We start from the raw sequence: 12,513 nt of genomic DNA on the forward strand, positions 1-12,513 counted from the left end.
CTCCCACTCCGCCACCGAGTGTCCCTCCAAATGAAGTGTCACTCACAGCTGTGGAGGGCACTCTCAATCGATGAGGAGGGGATATAAATGGAGAGCCAAATGTGGGACGGACTCCCCACTCCACCAGAACCGACCGGGACAGGGCCGTCACCATGGCATGTTAAGGTGATTCATGGGAAAAAAATATAAATCACTATCAAGAATCACTATCAAGAAAACCACATCAAGAATATTACAAAGACATCCTTTTACCACCTAAGGAACATTGCCAAGGTGCAACCCTTTCTCTCTCAGGCTGACACCGAAAGATTAATGCATGCTTTCATCACAAGCAGGCTGGACTACTGCAATGCTCTACTATCAGGCCTACCAAAGAAAGCAATCTCTAAGCTACAAATGATACAGAATGCTGCAGCAAGAGTCCTCACTAAGACTAGACGAAGGGCACACATCACACCAGCGTTAAAATCACTACACTGGTTACCAGTCAACTCTAGAATAGACTTTAAAATACTATTACTAGTCTATAAATCTCTCCACAGTCACTCACCAGAATATATTTCAGACATGCTTGTTAAGTACATGCCAAACAGACCACTTAGATCCTCAGGCACTGAACTTTTAACAGTTCCAAAAGCCAGGACCAAGAAACATGGAGAGGCAGCGTTTAGTTTCTATGCCCCCAACCTCTGGAACACCCTACCGGAGTGCCTAAGAAGGGCTGAAACAACGGAGGTCTTCAAGCGAGACCTCAAGACGTACCTTTTCGACCTAGCCTACAATCACTAGCTAGGACCTTGAGATACAGAAAGGCAGCCTCAAACCTACCTGTGAATCCTCTGTATACATTGATACTTGTCCTGCTATGCAATGTATGTATATCAAGTAGTGTACAGAAGCTGGTTATCCTGAAACAGGCTTGTTCTGACTGTTGTGTTGCTTCAATGACACAGTGTGCTACTAACCGTTTTTTCTGTCTCCCCTAGTGTCTCTCTCTCTCCCTCCTATCCTCTAACCAGGTCCAGTGTCAGCTGCGGAGCTGTGGATATCGTAGTATTTAGTACACACACACACGTACACACAAGACACACATCAGTCCACATCCGGCTTAGGCCTGGACCTGATGCTCTTAGCCTTTCTTGCTCCGAAAACTTAATTTAAACTTAATTTAATATTATTTATTGTTCTTTAAATGTTCTTAGCCATTAGACAAATATATTCCAGGAGCCTGCCCCAGGTTGCCTGTTTCAATATCTGTGTGGTCTGAATGGCTCTATGTGCTACTAACCCTGCTCTGCCTTCCCTCTCCCTAGTGCCTCTCTCTCTCCCTCCTATCTTCTAACCAGGTCCAGTGGATGCCCCACTGTCACCAGCAGACCTCACGAAGTCCGATAGATACCCCTGTGTTTACTGTGGATGATGTAGCATGTCCGTAGAATATTCTTTCTCCTATGATGCTTTTAGCCTCTCTCACTCTGAAATGTAATTCAATGCAATGTATTGCTTCATTAATGTTCTTAGCCGGTAGACAAACATACTCCAGGAGCTTGCTCGATCGCCTTGTTGAGAGGGGTCAGGGAAGAATTTTTACAGCTCACTTATCTGGCCCCCGGGTGATTACTGTTTTTTTGCTTCCCTCTGGAATATGTAGAGAGTGGGTCGTATGCCCACCTCCCTTGTTCTCTGTAAAGCGCATTGTGTTGCCTCTGGGTATGAAATGCGCTATACAAATAAAGCTTTGATTGATTGATTGACTATAATTAAATCAATGTATGATGAGAAATGGTCAAAAACCCAAACGCAAATATGTTTTTGCAAATGAACTCTAAGTAAATGAATACTATAACACTACATATTATATATACAGATCACATATACATATACATACTATAACACTACAATACATCAATCAATTAATAACTTACTCCCATGCCTCTTTGGCAGCATTCCTTCTTTTGTGAAGAGCCATTTGCATATCGCAGCCTAATGGAATGGAATATATGATGTAGGCTACATTTGACGTAGACCTAGGCCTAGACCTAGGCAATTCAAGGTGCTTTACATGAGACATTAAAAGCATTAAAACAAAAAGCAAGACATAATAGACATTTAAAACAAAAGGCAGGACAAATTAAAAGCATTAAAACAAAAAGCAAGTCATTATAGACATTTAAACAAAAAGCAGGACAAATAGAATACAGGAATAAAAGTTACAGTGCAGTATACTGATAAACATAGCTCCTCTTAGAAAGCAGTGGCAAAAAGAAAAGTCTTCAGGCTTGTTTTAAAAGAACCAAGAGTTGCAGCAGACCTGCAGTTTTCTGGAAGTTTGTTCCAGATATGTGGAGCATAAAAACTGAATGCTGCTTCTCCATGTTTTGTTATAACTCTGGGGACAGAAAGCAGACCTGTGCCAGACAACCTGAGGGGTCTGGATGGTTCATAGCATATGAGCAGATCAGAAATATATTTTGGCCCTAGACCATTCAGTGCTTTATAAACCAACAGCAGTATTTTAAACTCAATTCTTTGACAGACAGGAAGCCAGTGTAAAGACCTTAGTACTGGTGTGATATGCTCCACTTTCTTAGTCTTAGTGAGGACTCGAGCAGCAGCGTTCTGAATCAGCTGCAGCTGTCTGATCGATTTTTTAGAGAGACCTGTATACATGCCGTTACAGTAGTCGAGTCTACTGAAGATAAACGCATGGACAAGTTTTTCCAAATCCTTCTGGGACATAAATCCTTTGATCCTTGATATATTCTTCAGGTGATAGTAGGCTGACTTTGTAATTGACTTAATGTGGCTGTTGAAATTCAGGTCTGAGTCCATGACTACACCAAGATTTCTGGCTTCGTTTGTGGTTTTTAGCATTACTGATTGAAGTTGAGCACTGACTTTTAATCGTTCTTCTTTGGCTCCAAAGACAATTACTTCAGTTTTATTTTTGTTTAGTTGGAGAAAGTTCTGGCACATCCAATCATTGATTTGTTGAATGCACTTACTCAGCGCTTGTATGGGATTATAGTCTCCTGGTGATATAGTGATATAAATTTGTGTGTCATCTGCATAGCTATGGTAACATATTTTGTTGTTTTCCATAATTTGAGTTAGTGGGAGCATGTAAATGTTGAACAGAAGAGGCCCCAGGATGGAGCCTTGGGGAACTCCACAGGTCATTTTTGTCAGCTCAGATTTGTAATTGCCTATAGACACAAAATAATCCCTGTCCTTTAAGTAGGATTCAAACCAATCTAACACTGTACCAGAAATTCCCAACCAATTTTCCAGTCGGCCTAGTAGTATGTTGTGGTCTACCGTGTCGAACGCAGCGCTGAGATCCAGTAATACTAAGACTGAGATTTTGCCATTATCTGTGTTTAAATGGATGTCATTAAATACCTTAATTAGAGCAGTCTCGGTGCTGTGATGTGGTCGAAATCCTGACTGGAAGACATCAAAGCCATTACTTAGTGCCAGGAAGTTATTCAGTTGTTGGAAAACAACCTTTTCAATTATTTTGCTTAGAAATGGGAGGTTTGATATGGGCCTATAATTGTTCATTTGTGAGCTGTCTAGATTATTCTTTTTTAAGAGTGGCTTGATGACTGCAGTTTTCAGGGTATGTGGGAACACACCTGAAAGAAGAGATGTGTTTACAATTTGTAGTAAATCAGAGGCCATGCAGTTGGATACAGTTTTGAAGAAGTCTGTAGGTAGAACATCAAGGCAACAGGTGGAGGATTTCAGATATTGTATAGTGTCCCCCAGGGTTTTATGGTTGATCGGATTAAATTGTGTCATGGTACAATTATTGATTTTAAGTGGACACTGTGACGACACATGTCCTGTACCTGGAATGGAGGCACTAACTGCTTGTCTAATTTTCTGAATTTTGTCAGTGAAGAATGAGGCAAATTCATTGCAGGCCCTGGTGGATAGAAGTTCAGAGGCTACTGACACAGGAGGGTTTGTCAGCCTATCAACAGTGGCAAACAAAGCACGCGCATTGTTATGGTTTTTGGTGATGATGTCAGAAAAGAAGGTCTGTCGTGCATTTCTCAGCTCCATATTATAAATGCGAAGTCTCTCTTTATAGATGTCATAATGAACATGGAGATTTGTTTTTCGCCATCTGCGTTCAGATTTTCGACACTCTCTTTTCTATTCTGACACAGACATAACTATGAGTTTTTCAGCTTCTACAAAGATAGCTCTTGTCTGTGGATGGAGCTTGGATATACATACTGCTACATCTTGAACTGTGCTACAATCAGACCCTTTGGTGACATTGCCAAGCATTTTGAGCTGCAGATCTAGGCGGCCTGTGTCCAGCTCCTTGGGGAGGTGAAGGGGCTCGAAGTCCACTGGTTTCCCCTCTGCTGCTCGGATTACTGCCCTCTCTCTGGTTGCTGCTATTTTCATAGCATCCTGATCAAACCTTCTCGTCAGCTCCGCTGACACCAAATCAACCGCCTCATAAAAGTCACGTCTCCAAATCACCGTTGCTGTGTCGTGCAACACGGCCTCTGGAACCGTGGTTTGGCGATAGCGAACAGGGGTTTTGCTCACCCTTGGGGCAGTGTCTGGCATCTTCAGGCCCATTTCTGGAGCACACCTTTCCACTTTACGGACCATCTTCTCCACGATTTTGTCATCTCTCAGTGACACTACGCGCTCTTTGAGCACATTTGCGCATTCGAGCGCGCCGAGGGCACTTGCTTTGGGGCTCTGCAAGCTCTTGGCCACTGCCTCGCAAGGCTCGAACAGGGCTTCACTGCAGAGAAAACCGAACAATGTTCTCCCTTTTAGAGCCTGTTTGTATAGTCCCCCTATCTTTGCCCTTGCATCCCCTCTGACACTCTTGTCGTCTTTCAGCGTTTGCAGGCTGGCCAGAAGAGTGCTGTATGAGGAGCAAACGCGCTTGATGGCTGTCGTGCGGACGCACCACCTTGTCGGGCACAGGCCTAGGATGGTGACAGTCACCTCGTCACATCCGAAGAGCGATTCGTAAAGTTGTTTCCGCTTTGCTGATTCTCTGATTACAACCGCAACACCCTGTACAAAGTTCAAAGTCTCGGCCACAAGACTCACTTCGCGTGTGACTTCTTGTAGAACCAGGTCCAGCGAGTGGTTACTACAATGTACATACAGTGACTGGGGGCATTCTTTTTTAAGACGAGCCTGAACTCCAGAAAAACATCCAGACATGTTACTTGCTCCATCAAAGCAATATCCTGTAAGGCGTTCAATAGGAAGGTTCAACCTTAAAAACACATCCTTAATGCACATGAAAAGAGTTTCTCCAGTGCTGTCTGGTGCACTATAAAATACCAAAAATATGCAATGAGATTGGAGGCTGTTCCTGTCAACAAACTGCAGATTACACGAGAACTGCTCTGTACTACTTGCGTCGGTGGTGCCATCGGCTGTAAGCCCATAAAAACTGCACCCCGCTGCACGGACGACAATATCCCTCTGGATGGCATAAGCAAACTGTTGGATTATCTCATTCTGAATGGTGTTGGACATCCAGTTGTCTCGTCTCGTGACCCACTCACGTTCTTTCGGGAGATCATAGGTGCGTTCAAGCATTAGCTCATAAAGTATTCCATCATGTAGTGTGTCACCCCTGAAGGCTATTCCCTTGCTGCCTAGGAATCGAATGGTTCTGAACAGTAGTTCCAAGACGTTTCGTGCTGTTTGCTGCTGTTTGGCAGCGGCATCAGACAAGAGGGCACTGATAGGAATGCTCCCCAAAGCAGCATGTCTCTGGACTGAGTCTGTGTGCAACTTGGATTTCTCGTGCTCTTTGAACTTTTCAATGGCTTTCCGCCAGTTCGCAAATCCCCCTTTAACAAAAGTTGTAGCTTGTTCTCTCAGACGATCATGGTTTATCAGCTTTCACGCACAAAAAACACAAAACACGGTCACTCTCTGCCTCGTAATGTAGCCACCTCCATTTTGTAAACCACACTGCTTTGAAGGTACGACTAAAAATCTCTGAGCCAAAACGCCTGCCTGGAAAATTGAAGTCTGTTGGCTGAAAGGGCTCCTTAATTCCTGTTAGGCTACTGCTGCTAGCCTCTCCTCCCGCGTACGCTGCTGCTGCTGGAGTAGGTACGTTAACAGGCCCGGCTTCGATCTCGGCGGCAATGGTGCTAGTAGTAGTAGGCCTACTAGGCCGCAAAGTGAGAGTGGCAGTGCTGCATTCCTCATCCTCAGGACGCTGGACTTCTTCAGTTCTTGTGCTTTTCTTAGGTGGTCTGATAAAAAATTCTGAAATTCGCTTCTGAGTGGCCATTGCGATGCTTCGGTTTGATCTCCACTAACGTATCGTTCATTTGAAACGCACCAACGGATGTAGGCTAGGCTACGTGCACAGCGTCAGCGTTTATTGGGTATTAATAATTATTAAATTATTCATTGCACATTTTCCCCAAATCTTCCTCAAACAAACAAATCTTCCTCAAACAAACTACCTTTAGATCAGTAACAACAGACACATTATGTAAAATGTTTTAATGCATTGATTAAAAAGTGTACAACGTCAATCCGCCCCCCAAACATTTTTTCACTCCAGCTCGCTAGGGGGTGCTGCAGCATAAGTAGGAGTACTACAAGTAGACCTGTAAACCAAGGTCCTGAGGCGACGCCCTTTCAGACCCGGTTCCTGGAACTTGAGGTGACACACCTCTTCACGGGAGTTTTGATTGTGCTCTATGTGACCCTGATCGCGCTTTGGATATTAGCAATCATCAAAAGTCATTTTATTTTTTGGAATCCCAAAAGGGCCCGGCTGGACAGAGTGACAGCCCGGTGCATGCATGCATGCGAGCCATTGGGACTGCATGCGAAGATGCATGCGAGCTATTGGGACTGTCCAGGACAAGACGATCCAGGTTCTGACTCCTATGATCCGGGGGGCTGTGGACAAGACATGGTGTCTGAGATGAGTTCATTTCACACGGCCCCGTCTGTCACCGGTTCATTTGACACAGCCTCGTCTGTCACTGGTTCATTTGACACAGCCTCGTCTGTCACCGGTTCATTTCACACAGCCCCGTCTGTCACTGGTTCATTTGTCACAGCCCCGTCTGTCACCGGTTCATTTGTCACAGCCCCGTCTGTCACTGGTTCATTTGACACAGCCCCATCTGTCACTGGTTCATTTGACACGGCCTCGTCTGTCACCGGCTCATTTGAAACAGCCCCATCTGTCACCGGTTCATTTGACACGGCCCCGTCCTCCTCCAAGTTCTCTCTGCGTTGGAGGCTCTTTCGCAAGAAGTGGGAGGGAGTCTATCAAGGGGCGGCCATTTCCACCTCCGACTCTCTGATGAAGAGGGCACCTGACAAAGCCCCATCTGACCCAGTCCCTTCTGTCACAGCTCCATCTGTCAGTCCAACACTCTCCATGACCAGGACCAGTAGAGGAGACAGCCCCGCTAGCGCCTTATCCACCCCTATGGCGTCTAGTGGTGTGTTGGTAAAGGACCAATCTGAGCTAAACGTTCCACGATCACCCGAGCCCCACTGGAGATGCAATCTGGAGCTCTCTCGGTGTCAGAGGCTCATTCGTAAGAAGTGGGAAGACGTCTGTCAAGGGACGGACACTTGCACTTCGGACTCTCTGATGAAGAGGACACCTGACACAGCCCCGTCTGTAACAGGTCCATCTGTCAGTCCAACACTCTCCATGACCAGGACCAGTAGAGGACACAGCCCCGCTAGCCACCTATCCACGAACAAGGTGTGTAGTGGTGTGCTGGTAAAGGACCAATCTAACCCGGACGTTCCACGATCACCCAAGCCCCACTGGAGACGAGATCTGGAGCTCTCTCTGCGTCAGAGACTCTTTCGCAAGAAGTGGGAGGGAGTCTTTCAAGGGGCGGCCATTTCCACCTCGGACTCTATGGTTAAGAGGGCTCCTGACACAGCTCCATCTGACACAGCTCCATCTGTCAGTCCACCACTTTCCATGACCAGGACCAGTAGAGGACACAGCCCCACTAGCGCCTTATCCACCCCCATGGCATCTAGTGGGGTGGCGCTAAAGGGACAATCTGAGCCGGACACTCCACGATCACCCGAGCCCCACTGGAGACGAGATCTGGAGCTCTCTCGGCGTCGGAGGCTCATTTGTAAGGAGTGGGAAGAAGTCTGTGAAGGAGCGACCACTTCTACTTCGGACTGTCACAGGTCCATCGGACCCAGTCCCTTCTATCACAGCTCCATCTGTTAGACCACCATTCGCGATCACCACCCCCATGGTGTCTAGTGGGGTGCTGGTAAAGGGACAATCTGACGCGGACGTTTCACGATCACCCAAGCCCCACTGGAGGCCATGTCCGGATCTGACTCTCCGTCGGAGGCGCATCCGTGGGCTGTGGAGACGAGCCATCCTGATGGTCCGCATCATTGGGATGCTGCTGCCGGACAGGCTGAAGGAGGTGGCTCGCAGTGAAGAGTCCCGTCAGCACATGTCACCTGATTGTGTCCAAGACCCGCTTGTCAGAGCGAGTTGCCCCTTTGTTCAAGCGTTCAAAAGAAAGCTTGCAGTCTTTGAACGTGGGCTACCGGCTCTGAACCAGGAAAAATCCAAGGTCACATCCTGCTAACAGCCTGGCCGGAAACAAGACGTTCAAGACACAATACATAACAAATAACCCCACGATGACAGATAATTTCCCACGGCACACCTGACGATCTCTCACGGCACACTAGTGTGCCGCGGCACACTGGTTGAAAATCACTGATCTAGACCATCACCATCTACCCCATTGGCCTCAACATTTGGTTTGTTCAGTTTGGGGTTACTTGTTATGTCTTGTGCTTGTACTGATGTCATTCATGAATAAAGTCTCTGAACATTCTCTGCCTGTGTTTGGGTCCTATCTCCACTGTATCCCACGACTGTGCTCAGTGAGCTGCCTGGACTTCCTGTCACACACACATACACACAGACATACACCAGCCCACTTCCGGCTTTAGGCCTGGGCCATAGCAAACACACACCAGTATTTGCCATGTCTCTCCTATGTCGTTTTTAGCTTCTCTTACTCTGAAAATGTAATGTATTGCTTTATAAATGTTCTTAGCTGGTAGACAAACATACTCCAGGAGCTTGCTCCATCAAAGCTTTATCTATATAGCACATTTCATACCCAGAGGCAACACAATGCGCTTTACAGAGAACAAGGGAGGTGGGCATACGACCCACCTCTACATATTCCATAGGGAAGCAAAAAAACAGTAATCACCCGGTGGCCAGATAAGTGAGCTGTAAAAATTCTTCCCTGACCCCTCTCAACAAGGCGATCGACTCCCCCAAATGGTTCTATGTTGCTCCATATCTGAATGTCTGTGTGTCATGTGACATTACTGTTAATGACGTACTGTATTTGTGAAACTGTATAAATGTACATAACCTTTAAAGTTGTCTCATGTTTCTTTCATGCGTTATGTTGCCCAGATATGGATAAAAGACGGTTAGCTCTCTCATACTTGGGCCTCAAACTCAGAGATAAATCTAACGCACCTCAAGTCAAATGTACAGTGTGTGTACTTGACCTAGGTTCTCAGTATGTGACTCACAATTCTCACCACTAGAGGGCGTCATACTCCAATTAATTTACCCATTCCCCCCTCTTTCTCATTCCTGCTGTGCAGCGCCCAGGAAGAGACGGGAGTGGATGGAAGTATACCAGCCGTGCATGTTTTGAGCATGGATTGAGAAAACTAGGCTTTAGGCACAAACTTCTATAGTTGATCAGATGGTGGGGAACAGGCCACAATTAAAGACTGTTTTCAAAGCAGTCAGCTTGTCACAGAGGTGCCAGGTGGTGTAGACTGAAGGAGGACTGCCAGGTGGTGTAGACTGGTGAGGGGGACTGTCAGGTGGTGTAGACTGGTGAGGGGGGCTGCCAGGTGGTGTAGGCTGGAGAGGAGGGCTTGGTTTGGCTACACTCTTCCATCCTGCCAGGCCAAACTGCCCTCTGTGGTGCTCTCGTCTTCAACTCAAAGCTCATTGAAGAGCCGGGGTTCCAACCAACACCCTCTCAGATAATACATCTCAGTCCTAATCTATAAAACAACTATTGTATGGTATAGTGATGCATCTCATCAGGTGGTCTCTGGACAGTGTGTTGTGTTCTTCAGGTGTACTTCCTTTGCTCTCCCGCCGAGAGGGACTGCATCGCTGCTACATCACACACCTGACCTCTGACCTTCTCATCCTGGGACTGCATCACTGCTACATCACACACCTGACCTCTGACCTTCTCATCCTGGGACTGCATCACTGCTTCATCACACACCTGACCTCTGACCTTCTCATCCTGGGACTGCATCGCTGCTACATCACACACCTGACCTCTGACCTTCTCATCCTGGGACTGCATCACTGCTACATCACACACCTGACCTCTGACCTTCTCATCCTGGGACTGCATGGTGTACAGATCGTCTTTTTGTTACTCGGTTAATCAATGTACATATAATACTCCATCTGCCTTGCCTTTTTTTCTATACATGAGCACAATAAAAAAAAAAAATATTACAAATAAAGTATATCCACAACATTGGTCTGTGATGTTTATCCTCAAGCACTCATTCAATCACAGACAGACAGGAGCCGGCGTTAAAGAAAAGAAGCACTTAAGAATGTTTATTTTTTCAACAACTGGCCAAGATACTCAGTAGAACAACATTAGAATACAGCCATTTGTAACAGGACGGAAATACTTGGATTACAGTGTAACAAACGTACAAACAAGCGTTTGGAAAAATCTCTACCGGCTATTTTTGTCAGATGACACAAACTGGCGAGTCTCTCGGCATCATTTGGTCACTAGAAAAGCAGCTGTCTGCACTCGAGGTCCTCGGGATCAACTGCTTGTGCAGCCAAAGCCTTGATTATTACCACAGGCTGCCGGCCTGTCGCTTCACTCAACAGCCATTCTGGGGAGCAGGAAGGGGATTCTCTCAGTGTAACGACACCCTGGCCCGTCTCAGTAGACACATGGCCGGGCCCTTCTTATAAACGGACTCCCGGAAGGCCGAAATAAATGCATTTTTATTTGCATAATACAACTAGGTTCACTTCTTTATGTGGCCATCAACAGCTGTTATGACGTCATAGTGAAGCTAGCATGCTAGGCTATACAATACAAAAATAAATGATTGAAGGTAAAATGCACAAAGCCAGCCAATTTACTGACCCCTGTGGAATGGATTCATAGAAACACGATGCCCTTCTGGTACGAACATGGAACACAGTCCTGAGACTATTCTGGTTCACACCAGCTGACCATGCAAATCACACTCAACTACTTAACAGTAAACATCCCTTGTGGGTCCACACTTCCTGTGTGAAGCAGCAGTGAAAGCAGCAGGAGAAGAAGAAACGCGGGCGGGGGACCTCCATTCAAGTTTGCATTAAACGTTGCCAGTGGCTGCACTGGTTGGTCCTCCTCCACACCCCTCAGCAGATGGGCTGGCTGTAGTGGACCGGCACCCCTCGCTCGCTCCTCTTTATCTCCTTCATGAGGACGGCGGCGCACGCCGACGCTGTGACCTACGGGAGGGGGAGGGGGAGGAGGGGGGGCAAGGTCGGGGGGTTAAGCAGAGTGGGAGGGGACCAGGAGGTGCGGGAACTTTGACCCTGAACACTTTCAGGACTAGGAGGAGACAGAGAGAGGGTTAAGTAATGGAGATTCTCTGGAGTGAAGGTCATGGTGTGAAGGTCATGGTGTGAAGGTCATGGTGTGAAGGTCATGGTGTGAAGGTCATGGTGTGAAGGTCATGGAGTGAAGGTCATGGTGTAAAGGTCATGGTGTGAAGGTCATGGAGTGAAGGTCATGGTGTGAAGGTCATGGTGTGAAGGTCATGGTGTGAAGGTCATGGTGTGAAGGTCATGGTGTGAAGGTCATGGTGTGAAGGTCATGGTGTGAAGGTCATGGTGGTGCAGGAGAGTGTGAGTAGTTGCTCAGCCTACTACAGTCTGAAACCCTCACCCAAGCCCTAACCCTATAACCCTAACCCTCACCCTATAACCCTAACCCTATAACCCTAACCCTAACCCTAACCCTATAACCCTAACCCTAACCCTAACCCTCACCCTCACCCTAACCCTAGCCTACTACAGTCTGAAACCCTCACCCAAGCCAAGGACAGAATGAAAACATTATCCAGTCACTAAACAGTGAAAAGAAGCCAGAGGATTGAGCTGAACACAGAGGATTGAGCTGAACACAGAGGATTGAGCTGAACACAGAGGATTGAGCTGAACACAGAGGATTGAGCTGAACACAGAGGATTGAGCTGAACACAGAGGATTGAGCTGAACACAGAGGATTGAGCTGAACACAGAGGATTGAGCTGAACACAGAGGATTGAGCTGAACACAGAGGATTGAGCTGAACACAGAGGATTGAGCTGAACACAGAGGCAAACAAAGCCGGTAGTGTGCAATATGGGAAATCAGACCTGGGTATTGTATTATTTACAAAT

The sequence above is a fragment of the Borostomias antarcticus genome (genome assembly GCF_949987555.1).
Source record: "Borostomias antarcticus genome assembly, chromosome: 22".
NCBI lineage: Eukaryota > Metazoa > Chordata > Actinopteri > Stomiiformes > Stomiidae > Borostomias > Borostomias antarcticus.